This window comes from Marmota monax, unplaced genomic scaffold, assembly GCF_021218885.2.
Source record: "Marmota monax isolate L192 unplaced genomic scaffold, Marmota_monax_Labrador192_F-V1.1 WCK01_AAM20220418_F8-fsc00030, whole genome shotgun sequence".
Taxonomy (NCBI): domain Eukaryota; kingdom Metazoa; phylum Chordata; class Mammalia; order Rodentia; family Sciuridae; genus Marmota; species Marmota monax.
The window spans coordinates 2,260,463-2,274,544 of NW_026691988.1; the positions used below are offsets into that span (position 1 = coordinate 2,260,463).

At 35.1% G+C, this 14,082-nt stretch overlaps 1 pseudogene; it reads left to right on the forward strand.

Annotated features, from left to right (window-relative positions):
• The first annotated feature begins 391 nt into the window (after nucleotides 1-391).
• On the forward strand, nucleotides 392-13,823 carry LOC124095676 (large ribosomal subunit protein uL29m-like; annotated as a pseudogene).
• The last annotated feature ends 259 nt before the right edge of the window (nucleotides 13,824-14,082 follow it).

Here is a 14,082-nt window from a genome sequence, read left to right on the forward strand (position 1 = left end):
ATGTTAATGAGAAAGGAGAGATGCCATTAAAGATCTGTGGTATGGTTTCATTTTTTGAAACAAAACCTTTTATCTCAAAATCTCTATTTTGGTTTAAAGTTTTTCTAGAAGCATATATACTCCTTGGGGTGGTTATTCTTATATGTCTGCTTTGTGGGACTAAAGCATACCAGATAGCTAGTCAAACATTACTTCTGGGTAGGCTTGTAAGGGGTTTTCTGGAAGAGATAATTATTTGAATGGGTTGGCTGAGTAAAGAAGGATCCCTCACCAACATGAGTGAGCATCGCCCAAACCATGCAAGGCCCCGATAGAACAGAAAGACAGAGGAAGGGTGGATTTGTATTCCCTTGTGGAACTCTTGACATCCATCTTCTCCTGCCCTTGGACAATGGTGCTCCGGGTTCTCAGGCTCCAGCCAGGACTTATAATATCACCTCATGTATCCCGCTTCTGGATTCAGAGTGGGATTTATGCCATGGCTCCCCTGGTTTGGACTGGAGCCACACCACCAGCTGTCTTGAGCCTGCAGTTTGCAGATGGAAGATCTTGGGACGTCTCAGCTACCATGATAACATGACAAATCTCTCATAGCAAATCATTCTGTATATCTAATATACATATGTCTTATCAGGCTTGTTTCTCAGAGAACTCTGACATACTACTTTTACCTTTGTGTTTATATTTGTAAAGAAATTGTTATAACTTTCAGACATCATAAAGACTATGGTAAAAGGAAAAACACAGGTTTAAATAGAACGATGGTGGAGAAGAGTCTGACTGCATGAGGATTTCCCAAAGTGGGCATGGAAAGCTGTTTTTGCAGGGGGTGAATGTCTTTCTTTATAGGAACAAAGATCATTTAGTCAAGTGTGTCTGAGAAACACCAAGTGGAGACTATCACTGTGGCTAAAATGGGCAACAGTGTCCTTGCAACACCATCTTTTTCTGGGAGCACTGCCTAGCAAGAAAGGGGGAGCTCCCCAAATTTGAGAAATGCTGACCAAGTAGGCCAACTATTTCTCTCCATAAATATCTCAGTCTTTATATCTGTTCTTTTTTATTCTTTCTCCACCAAGTATTTTTTTAATCAGACTACTACCCTAAGTTCAATATACAATTTAATTACTGTATATTTAAGAACTGAATATTCAAAATCTCAATGCCCAGTGAACTTGAAATATAAATAACTTCACACTGTCTATAATTAGCCCAAAACAAAAATCATCTAGTTAAAATAATTATCTCCTGGGTTTGGCAGAAATATCTCCTCTGCTCAGGAGAGAAAATTGTGATTTTAAAAAATATTTTTGAATTTGATTCTTAAATTTGAGATAAGCATCAGCATTACTTGACTCTCTTGTTAGGAGATTCAGTTGATTTTCTTCATCACTGATCTCTGTTTAAGGCACATTATCATCATTGATCTGACTGTAAGGCACATTGTCATCTAAGCCCTTTCCTGTTAGCTTAGTCATTGATTCATTTCTTCACTTGCTCCTTTTAAAATTCATTTCCAAATTCCATCTCTCTCTCTCTCTCCCAACCATTCTAATATATTTAAATACACTGAATACAGAATTTGAGATTTTTATGTTTTTTTTTTTTTAAAAACTGGGAATGCTGCTTTATATTATATTTGTAAGAATTATTCCAACTGTGCTGCCCAGGATCTTAGGAGATTTTTGACTGTAAAATGACTTTTAATAAATATTAAAAACTAAAATATGACTACCAGGAAAAACTGATTAACTCTTTAGTCACATACACCAAAATGTGCTATGATAAATCAATGAATTCAGCAACTGTGTATCTATATTTTGCCAAGCCACATTGAATGCAAAACAAAACCAACACATCCAGAGAACATCCTAGTATTATTTGCTAAAAATTGAAATGTTCATTTTATCATTCTCTACATTCTTCTGCAACAGGAAATGACTTCTGAATGCACTGCCTCATTTGTCATTGTCAAGGATTAAATATGAACCAAATTTGCAAGGTATTTTTTTTAAGTTTGCTAGAGCAGAATAATGTCATTGTCAACACTTTTTAACATTTTATGACTTTGGAATCTTTCCTTAAAAAAGAAGCACACTGCCAAACTAATTAAAATTGGCCATGAATATTAATGTTTGAGTTGAAAACAACTGCCACTAGGTGGCAAACAATCTACACATAGACTTATACAAAAGAGAAAATTATAAATACACTATATTATATGCATATTAAGCCAGACATTTCAAAATATATGGTTAACATTGCATCTTCCATATAATGTTAAAAACACCCACTTGGAAACCTCAGTATAATACTATAAGCAGTGAAAAATGCACTTTTTGAAAAGGTAGGTTTTCTTTTTTCTTTCTGTTTTAAAAAAATATTTTAAGTTGTAGATGGTGTGGTGCTGAGGATTGAGCCAGTGCCTCACACATGCCAGACAAGCACTCTACCTCTGAGCTACAAACCCAGCCCACTGTTTTTTTCTTAAGTGAAATCTTTTTTCTTTCTTTCTTTCTTTTTAAAGAGAAGGAAGGAGCTGGGATGTAACTCAGTGGTAGAGTACTTGCCTAGCATGCATGACGCTCTGGATGTGATCCCAGCACCGCTCCCTCCCCTGCCAAAAATAAAATGAAGGTGAATACATCGCCTTAAATCCTAACATTTGTCATTATGTATAACTGGAACATGGACATGTATTACTTATCTCACCTGTGCTGTCCTAAGGCATCCTGTTGTGATTGAAGATATACCCATGATGAAACACTATAGCTTGGAGAGACCCTGAACTTGCCCTGGGGTTTCTTATCTGGCTTCATGGATTCTATGAGGTCATCAATATTCATCCCATGTTGGATGCAGAAGGAGAGAAGAAGCACTGTTGGTATTTTTCTTCCTCCATTTGATTCAACACTCTTGGGAATAGGAAATGTGATGCTATGGTGAAGAGGGCAACCCTGGCACTCAACTGCCAGGTTTGAATATTAGCACAACCACTTCCAGGTTGAGTAACTATGGCTAACTGTACTATAGTGCCCCCAAATAACTTCCCATTCTTATAAGAGGATAAAATTGACCTTGAGTTTGGCCACATATGTGCTCTGGCCAGTGGAATGCGAGTAAACATGGTGTACACCCTGTCCAGCAAGCAGCTTCAAGAGCTGTTGTGAGTTTCCACTATCTCCTTGGTCTTTCCTTCTACAAAGAAAATGATATTTTCTCCTTTAGTTTATGGCCTGGAATAAAAAGACTCATAGAAAAGAGCTAAGGAAAGTGATGTACAAGTCACCAAATTATAATACAACCAACAAATGAATATTTGTTGGAATAAACTACTTGAATTTGGGGTTGTTTGTTATTTATTATAGCATCACCTGGTAAAAACTATTACAAAGGGCTTCAGTTTCTTCATCTATCAAATGAAACTAAAAATATTACTAATTTCAGAAGACACGGAGGATTGAATGAATTAATACATGTGAAGAAGGTGGAACAGTACATGGTGTCAAAGAAGTTAGATATCATTATTAGAATAGTCCAAATGAAGCTAGGCATGGTGGCATGTACCTATAAGTCCTAGCTACTTGGGCAGCTGAGGCAGGAGGATCCATTGAGCGCAGGGGTTCAAGACTGGCCCAGTGCCTCACACATGCCATAAAAAAAAAAAATAAAGTATAAATGCAGCAAGAGTAAGAGATTGCATGTATTGAGTGACTAAACTTTTAGAGTCTAAGGATGTTTCACTAATGATTTTAATTATACAATTTTAAAAGTACTGTTTTCTTTTTCTTTTTCTTTTTTTTTTTTTTAATTTTGAGCCAGGGTCTCACTAAGTTGCTTGGGGCCTCACTTAGTTGCGGAGTCTAGCCTCAAAATTGAGATTCTCTCGTGTTGGGAGTCTCTGGGATTACAGGAGTGTGCCATCATGACAGGCTAAAGTATTGACATTCTTGTTTTATAGAATGTGCCAAAAAGTCTCCTAATTTAGTGATTCTCAAATCATTTGTGGCTAAAGATTGATTCTTTTTACTTTTTGCCCTTAATCTGTCATGAATTCATATATTTGGAAAATACAAATAAAAGTGAGTTATTAGAAATCCAATTAAATGAACAAATTTAAAAGGCATATAAAATACAATTCTAATATGCATTATAGACTCAATAGACATAAAATTCTATCTTAATTCATATCATTGATATAAATATAACACTAAAAATTTTAGAATTGTCCTCATTGTTTTGTGAAAATATACATGTAGACAACTTATATAGAAAATAACTATTTCACTTAATCTTTCTGTCACTTCATAATTATAACTGAACAAAAGTATGAGTAAAAAGCCATATCTCAAGTGTTAAAATACTTGAAACTCCACACAGTTTGTAATGTGACAAGTTTGCTTCTTACTTGTTAACTTATCTAATCTTTTTAATTTTGATAACAACTTCTGGTAAAGAAACAAATCTCACAGGGCTCTGTTGATGGGAATGGCAGAAAGGACTTTAAAGCAATTATAGCTATCTTGAATGTTTATTTTAACAGTATTCAAAATGAAGTAAATGGTGCAATATATTCAGAGTTTATATTTTATCAGAGGTCAAATCCAATAATTTACTCTGTAGAATTATAAATTTAAATTGTTTTTAATGGAAAAAAAAATCTAAATTTAACACTTTGGGATTATAGTTGACAAACTAACCTTAACATATGATTTTGTAACAAGGTCTTGCTGTGCAAATTGATAGGTATCTTTGAGTCCACATAGTAAGTTTAGGAAGGGACTCATCCTGTAATTTTGTTTTTGTTTTTTGTGTTTTATTTTGTTTTGAGACGGGTTCTCACCAAATTGTTGAGGCTAGCCTCAAACATGGGACTTTCCTCCCAAATCCCTGGGATTACAGGCCTGCTCAACCATATCCAGCTCATCATGTGATTTTAAAAACACCTAAGCTGTTCTGTGCTTTATTAATTGAGGTGAGTCAACCCATTCTATAAGAATGTTTAAGCAGCTTTCTAAACTCTGAAGCTCAATTCTGGATTTGTAATGTGACAAAAATTTTGCTTCTTACTTGTTAATTTATCTGATCTTTTCAATTTTGATTGGTAGACCAGCAATAAGGAATGTGCCATTGACACTGTTCTATGAAACATTCCTTGAATGCTAGCTAGGCCAGCTTGTAGGTGGCAGGAACAGATTTCAACTCCAGGTCTGACTGACTGGTCTCCTTTATTGTGTATGGTCCTGTCTCTTATCTGTAAGCAGATCATCCAAGCTGTGGATTATATTTGTCCTACTGACTATACTGTCTAGCGGCACTACCAGCTGGCTAACAGTAGCCTGGAACCAGGCATAGAGATGATAATTCATTATGTCTAGATAGATGATTGATAGATAAACAGCCAATATACATGTACATTACATGTATACATGTGTATACATAACATATATAACACATTACATGTAACATACAAGGATGTACTTATATGTGTGTGTACATGTATACATGCAACTCATTTTTTTTTTTTTTAGTTGTTGATAGACCTTTATTTTATTTATTTATTTGTGGTGCTGAGAATCAAACCCAGTGCCTCACACATGCCAGGCAAGTGCGTGACCACTCAGCTACAGCCCCAACCCTACATACATCTTTCATACATCTTTTTAATGATAGAAATAAAATTTCAGGTGTCTTCTGGAAATTTACATATATCCATAATAGATTTGTCAGTTTGAAGCCCAACCAAGACAACTTTATTATCTTCAAATATTTATTGGCAACCTGTTTTAAATAGGCCAAGTTATAACTTAATTTCCAGTATGGGAAGAAAAATGAAGTTTCTTAATGGAAATTTTGACACATATGTGATTCTAGAAATAACCTTCCAATATAGGTAGAAGAATTTAAATAGTACCAAAACATTTAAAACTTTGTTCATTACCCATGATTAGGAATAAAACAATTGTTTTTAGAATGTCAGTTCAATTTACTCTGAATCCTGTTGGATTTCAACTTCAAGCTTTTTTTCATTGCAAATATAAAATCATTGAATTTAAATAAAAATTTCATTGCTCATTCAACATGTACTTATATAAGTCAAGGAAGTTTGCTTATTAGTTTTATTTGGTCTTTTACTTCCCAGCTAATATAATTATTACAAAGCTACACATAAATGTAAATATTTTTATTGCTTGACTGAAATTACCATTATAAAACTTTACTTCATTTTTAATTTTGGTTTTCTTTAAACATCAAGTTATATGGGGATCTTTCCTGCACTGCCAAAATGCTTAAACCATTAAATAGTTTTAGCCTATAACAACAGAATAGATTTGAAGAACTTATTGATTATCTTTTCCTTTTTTCTCAGTCATAGAAATAAACAGGTGCTGCAGGCAGAATTTAAGTTCCACCTTCTTGAATGAGTGGTTCCCTTCACTTCTTTGTCTGTTTTTTCCTGGGAGGTAATGCAGAGCACAAAGATAAGGCAGAAATACTTTATTCATTAAAAAAAAAGATTTGTATGTTACAAATATGAAATCTAGAATTGCCTCCTGCACATCGAATCTAATTTCAATAACTGGGAAACTCGGCTTTCTTAAGATGAGCTGGAAAGTCTGTCAGAAGGCAATATTTTTTCCCATGGGCCTCAAAGGTTTTGCTCATGTACCCTTCCTTAACCAACTTTGTAGCCTTTCAAATATTTTTGTTTTCTTATATTCATCCTTGTAATTTTTATTAAATGCAGAGTTTATAACATCCATATACTGAGAACATTGACATTTTAAAGTAAAATTTTAGCAACTTTATCTATACCTACAAATGTTGCAGATAGATAAATAGATAATAGTTATACATGTGTACTTATATACATATATATGTACTTTTCCTTAATTGTAGGATAGATTTTTTTCCTTTTTCTTTTTTACCTCACACTTCTAGTCTACTTCTTTATGATAATATATATTTATGATACATTTTTATGCTACAAAATTTTTATTACCCTATAACATTTGAAATGATCAAAGTTCATGAACAAAAGGCTTTAGGTGTTAAAACATTCCATGTTGATAGAGTTCTCAACATTATTATTAGTGTATAATCTATCAAAACAATATTTGTAGACGTTTTGATAAATATGCATTAAACATAAAAAACTTGGAAATTCATCTTCTCGTGAGAGAAAAGGGACTGAATCTATGTGTGAATATTACTTGCTACTAAAATTAATGGTAATATATTTATTTCTTAATTATTGTAGATATAAGCATTAATAAACACAGTTCCTCTAAATATGTAAATGAAATTAGATGGAATTTGTTGCAGCTCTGTTATTCAATTCTTTGAACTCCTTCTGAGTTACATAACAAAAATTCTGTAGCAATCTATCATCAACAACTAGTTTTTAATAATCTATTGGTTAAGAATTCCTTTAGATTCTCATCTGTTTTTAATGAAAAATATTAAAAAGGAACACTCTCAAACATGGAGTTCTTAGCAAATCATTTAGATTGTTCAGTTACTCAGTATTGTAACCAATACTATATTTGAAATTATTCCTTTCTGCATTTATTGGCACGTCAAAAGTTTTTTTTTGTTTTTGTTTTGTTTTTGGTTACGTGGATTGAACTCAGGGGTACTTGACCAGTGAGCAACATCCCCAGCCTATTTTGTATTTTACTCAGAGACAGGGTCTTACTGAGTTGCTTAGTGCCTCACTGAGGCTCACTGAAGCTGAAGCTGAGGCTGGCTTTGAACTTTCAATCCTCCTGCCTCAGCCTCCCCAGCTGCTGGGATTACAGGTGAGCACCACCACACCCTGCAAAAGTTTTTTTTTTTTTTTTTTTTTTTTTTTTTTTAACAAGGAGAATATGATACAATACAATTCAACTCACAAAAGATTAAGTTATTTGTTTTTCTTTTATAAAGTGTGAAAAGAGATACTGTAAAAAGAGATATGGAAAACACAGAAGACAAGCAGTTTTTAAAGTGTATACATTCAATACATGAAAGTTGAAAACTGGAAATTGCTTTTCCTAAATCACGGTCCCATGTGGACCTTGGACACATTCCAAGTGGTCCCAAGTGTACTATAAATCCAGTTGTGACAACTGTATGCTCTATTGTCAAGATAGTAACTCTCTTCTTGTACAGGTTGTTATGGTTTAGATGTAGTGCCCCCAAAAGCTCACATGTGAGACAATGCAAGAAGTTTCAGAGAAGAAATTATTGAGTTATAGCCTTAACCTAATGAGCAAATTAATCTCTGATGGGATTAACTAGATAGTGACTAGGGGCATGTGGGGTGTGGCTGGAGGAAGTGGTTCAGTGGGGGTGTGGCTGTTGGGTATATATTTGTATCTGGCAAGTGGAGACCTCTGTCTGCTTCCTGATCATCATGTGAGCTGGTTCCCTCTACCATACTCTTCCACCATGATATTCAGCCTCACCTCGAGCCCCAAGGAATGGAGCCAGCTGCCTGCTAAGATCTCTGAAACTGTTTGATCTTCTTCAATAAACTGTGAAGTTCCTGAGGGTAAAAGTATCATGCCATATTCATCTTTGACTCCCCTGATTCTTACAAAATACTTGAAAAATAGAGGTGTCCCATAAATATGAACCATGCTAAATGAGACAGAAGTAATATATTTGCATGGCATAATATGAGAGAGAGGAGGAAAATTCCTTTGCCCTGAAATATTAGCTTTCAAAGCCATTCTTAAGTCCTTTGATAAATCCTTTTGCATCTCCTAGAATCCTAGAGCCCTCAAATAAATTTTTCCTACACTAAAATTATTCTGGTCAGATCTTTTAGTCACAAAAGCGAATAAAGCTGACTAAAACACAGGTAGAAGGGATTTTCCTTTACAAGTTTATCACAGTCCACTTCCCAATCAACAAACTATTCATTATTTATTGTATGTGAAAAGAAAGTGCTTGGCTAAATTAAAAAAATACAAATGATTATGTTTTAGCCATGAGACAAGAAGAATTTCTATAATTACCTTTTCTGCTACCCAGTTTAATCAAACCAAACTCTTCTCTAAACTCCAGGGATATTGAACTGTAAAGACCTGGTGGAAAGTTCCTGAGAAAGCCTTTCCTGAACCTCAGGCTTCACTGATATCCCCTCTCTGGGCACCCATAAAAGATATTAAAATTATTTTCTCATCTGTCTTCTTGAACAAACCGTAAAGTTCCTGAGGTTAAAAGTATCATGCCGTATTCATCTTGGATTCCCCTGATTCTTACAAAATACTTGATAAATAGAGGTGCCCAATAAATATGAACCATGCTAAATAAGACAGAAGAAATTATATTTGCATGTTGTAATATGAGAGAGATAAGGAAAACTCCTTTGCCCTGAAATATTAGCTTTCAAAGCCATTCTTAAATCCTTTGATAAATCCTTTTGCATCTCCTAGAATCCTAATATTAAAAAATGAAATATGACCAAGATTTCATTGGGAAAAAAATAGCAGAGAGGAGAGAAGTTGTTTCCTACAGTGGGAACAAACTTTGCTGCAGTAACATTGTAAGAGCATGGCATGGGCAGAGCTTGTGTGGGAGGGAATGTTCCAGAAGAAGGATGAAGAGTTTGATCCAGGCATCATCATCGGGGTCAAGTATAGGATTTGGGATTTGATTCTAAGCATAATAAGTAGCCATTAGAAAGTATTAAGCAAAATGCTGACATGACCTGATTTGGTTATTAAAAGATCACTCTGGCAGAGACTTCTCCATCTACTAAATCCAGGCTAGGCTAATTACACCAGCTCTCCCAATAAAAACAATCAGAAATTCCAGAAAAATCATTTTTAAAAAAAATCTTTAAACCATTGAAAAACCAAAAGTAAACAAGGGACTTCCAGGCCAAAATCAAATAAAAGACAGGAAGCCTGAGAGATCCAAGAAACCAAATAAATACCAAGCAGATAAATCATGAGACCACACGTGGTAGATGTATTACAGTGAAGCTGTGGAGCACCAAAATCAAAGAAAAGCAATTTTAATCCAATCAAAAAATAAAAGCTAATGTATTGGTTTTCTAGGACTGCCATTAAAAAAAAATGGTTACAAACTGGGTGGCCTTAAACAATGGAAATTTATTCTTGCATAATTCCGGAGGCCAAAAGTCCAAAATATTAATAATAATAATAAGAAGAAGTGAGGATCTTGTTTCTGCCTATGTCTTGCACCTGGTGGTTGCCAGCATCCTTGACATTTCTTGGCATGTAAGTACGCCCCTCCCATCTTCCATGTAAAGTCTCTCTGTCTCCTCTCCTCTTCTTAAGGATACAAGCCACTGGATCTAAGTCTACTCTAAATCTAGGATAATATAATTTTGAGATCTTTAACTAATTACATCTTCAAAGACCCTGTTTCCTGGCTGGGATTGTATTCAGTGTTAGAGCACTTGTGTGGAATGTTCAAGTCCCTGGTTTTGATTCGCAGTGCCGTTTTAAAGAAGAGGAAGAACTGGGGGGAGGAAGGAAGGAAGGAAGGGAGGGAGGGAGGGAGGGAGGAAGGAAGGAGCTTCTCCAAGACCTGATTTCCAAATAAGTTCACATTATGGGTTTTTTGTTGTTGTTGTTAATTGTTTATTTACCAAGAAAAACTATTCCTTCGCCCATCTTTTATAGTTCAGGAGCACAAGTCAGTACAAACTTCTAAGGACTTTAGTTCCAAAGAGGTGATGGTGAAATGGACTAAGCTTTTGAGGGATTTAAAAATTCTTTATATTCCCAAATCACTTTACACTCTGAAAGTCACCAGCCCTTCTCATCTCCTCAAAATCTTCATGAACTCATAATTTCTGCAGAAATCTGCACATGTCTTCTCTTTTGGTTCAGCCACACCAAACTTATAGAGCTGCAACCCCCAGGGCAACTGTGAATGTTCCAACAATATGAAACACCTGGCCCCAAGACCCTGCATCCGAGGTTGCGTCAAAGCGTCTGAAGCCGTGGCATTTACTGTCCTCCACACTAACGTCCTTACGGACAGATGAAGAAATGGACCTAAGATAACATTCTGAAGTTCCAGATAAATATGAATTTTGGAACAGTAATATTCAACTCCCTATAGCTTTCCTTCTGTCCCCCACCCCATATTCATGTTCCTACCATGTGAAAAATACATTAACCCATCCCTAAATCCCTCAAAATCTTAGTCCATTTCACCATCACCTCTAAATCCTAAATCTCATCAACTTTTTAAAGTCTCAGATATTATCATCTAAATAAGATATGGGTGAGACGCTGGGGTATGATCTGTTCCAGAGCAAAATTTCTCTTTCCCTTGTGGATCTGAGAAGTAAAAAAAAAAGAAAAAAGAAAATCTGCTTTCTAAATACAATGATAAGTCATGCATACAATAGATATTGCCATACCAAAAGGGAGAAAACAGGAAAAATAAAGTGGTCACTGGTTTCAAACAACCTCCCAGTAGGACAAAATCTACTGTTTCTCAAGGCCTGAGATTAATCCTTGGGGCTCAGTCCACTCTAAAGACCCTGGAGCCCAATTCTATGGCTGCTGTTACTGTATCCCATTTTGCTTCCAGGATCCATCGATCAATCAATTGATCTATTTTTCTTCCTTCCTTCCTTTCTTTCTTTCATTCTTTTTTCTTTTTTTTCATTATTTTTCCTTAAGGGGTGTTATGCATCTATAGCTGAGCAATTCTGTCAGCTATTTCCTGCCTATAGAATCTCACTGTCAACATCCTTCCTTAATTTTATTCAGTCTCTGTCCCTGTAAGTCTAAACTTGTAGTATTTCTGTAGATATAACATTCTCAAGAACCTTGTGGGTTTCCCATATATTTCAAGGAGGTTTATACAATTAAACGTGAGTATTTTCCCACAGGTCCTTCCTGTGTAATCTCATTTCTATTTCTGGTTTCCACTGAGATTTTCAACTGGATGATTCACATGCCTAATCTCTAGCAAAAGGTTTCCAGCCACACACTGTTTGGTCCAGCACATGTTTTAGCATTTTTTTGCAATATGAATAGATTGAAAATTTTCCAAATCATAATGTGCTGGCTCCTTTCTGCTTAACAGTTTTTTCCTCAATTGATCTCATTCCTGTCATATTCTACAACAAGTACTTACAACATAAGTAGGCTGCACCTTCCACTCTGTGATCTGAAATCGCCTTAGCTAAATATCCCAATTCTCACTTGTAGTTGGTTCTTTCTTGCCAATCAAGATACTTCAATCTTGTTCTCGGTACTTTATAGGAAGGATTGACTTTCCTCCCAAGTCTAATATCATGTCCTTATTTTCCTTCTAATACCTCACCAGAAGCATCTTTAACATTTATATTTTTACCTTTTCTTCAAAGAAGCCTATGATTTTTTAATCAAGCACCTTAAAATTCTTCCAGTCTCTACCTGTTATGCAAACTAAAACCACTCTGCATTTTCAGATATCTGCTTACAGTAGTTTAGAACATATGTTTAAGTATGTTACAGTAACAAAATCTATATCAGTTTCATAGAGTTGGCTGTAACAATTAAACACACTGTGTAGTTTAAATGACAGAAATTTATTCCCTCACATTACTGAAAGCCAGAAGTCTGAATAGAGTTGTCCGTTCTATCTGGAGACATCAAGGGAAAATCTATGTCATGCTTCCCCTAGCTACTGGTGGTTATTAGCAATTCTTGGCATTCTTTGGCTTACAGCTGCATTACTCCAATCTCTGCTTCTTGCTCAATATGACATCCTCCTCTCTCTGTTTCTGTGTTCTCTCCCCTTCTTTAAAGGACAAAGTCACTGGTTTAGAGCCCACTCTAAATTCAGAATGACTTTGTCTTCAGATCTTTAACCAATTATATCAGCCATAATCCCCTTTCTAAGTAGGATCAGATTTTGAGGTCCTGAATAGATATGAAATTTTGAGGAACATTCAACCCCATACAGATAAGTTACTTTCAAAAGAGGTACATTAGATTTATTTTCAATAGTAATAAGAGAAGTTAAAAAATAGTGATATTTGCTGAAAGAAATGATATACTGAAAGAAATTGACTTCTATCCTAAGCTTAGTAATAATACATATTTTCAAAAAGATCAAAAGTCATTTTCAGGAAATACAGTCTGCTTAATTATGTGAAAAAAAAATAGCAAAATTCCCATTCTGTGTAGAAGAGTCTCAGCCATGCTGACAGCTTCAGGGTGGTCAATAACTCTGAAGACCTCCACTAGCTAGGGTGTAGGTTTTCTCTTAGTTTGCTTAGAACACACCAAATGTCACATTCTTTCACCAGTATAGATTACTTCACATCACATTGTCAAAGAAAATACTAGAAGGATTTTTTGATGACCCAAAGAATTGAGGAGAAGGAAAAGGAAAATCTGGAGCTGCTTGGACTTGTCAGAAATTAAGGGACAAATGTGTCAAAGATTTACATAAACTTTTGTATGTCCTTGTGAAAGAAACATGTTTCTAACTCTCAAGCAGGATCCCAAGAGGCAGAGATTGACAATACCAAATCCAGAGTGCTTAGAAAAGGTGGTTGATACCATGGTGCATTAGTAAAGTTTTCCAGGAAAGAGAGCACTAAGGCTTCTTCAGAGTGGCCAGGAAAAAGCTAGACCCTGTGCTTGGAGAAGAGACATCTTTGGAAGAATTATCTAGCACAAGTTCAAACAGTGGCCTATAAGATAGTCTTTGTAATGCCCTAGGTGGATCATTTTCTCAGACTGAGACTTGAGAAACAAGCCCACATCAAAATAAGAAAGCTAAGTTTAGAGAAAAGAAAGTAAAAATGTCTTCAGGAAAGGTTTCCATATCTCATTTTCATATATTTCTGAAGCTCATTCCATCTACGATATCTGACCTGTTAATTAACCATTTGTTTTTCATGCATTATAGTCTGTGTAGAAAATAAATGTGTTAAGTGGTTTATAAAGGGGAAAAATCATTTTCAGATAATTACACAATAAGTTTGCTGCCAATAGATGTTCACTTAAGAAAATTCTAAAGAATGTGCTTCAGCAAGAGAGAAAATAAACCTGGATATTAAAGAAAATGAAAAGTATAGAAAAGGTGAAAATAGGTAAGTCAATCTAA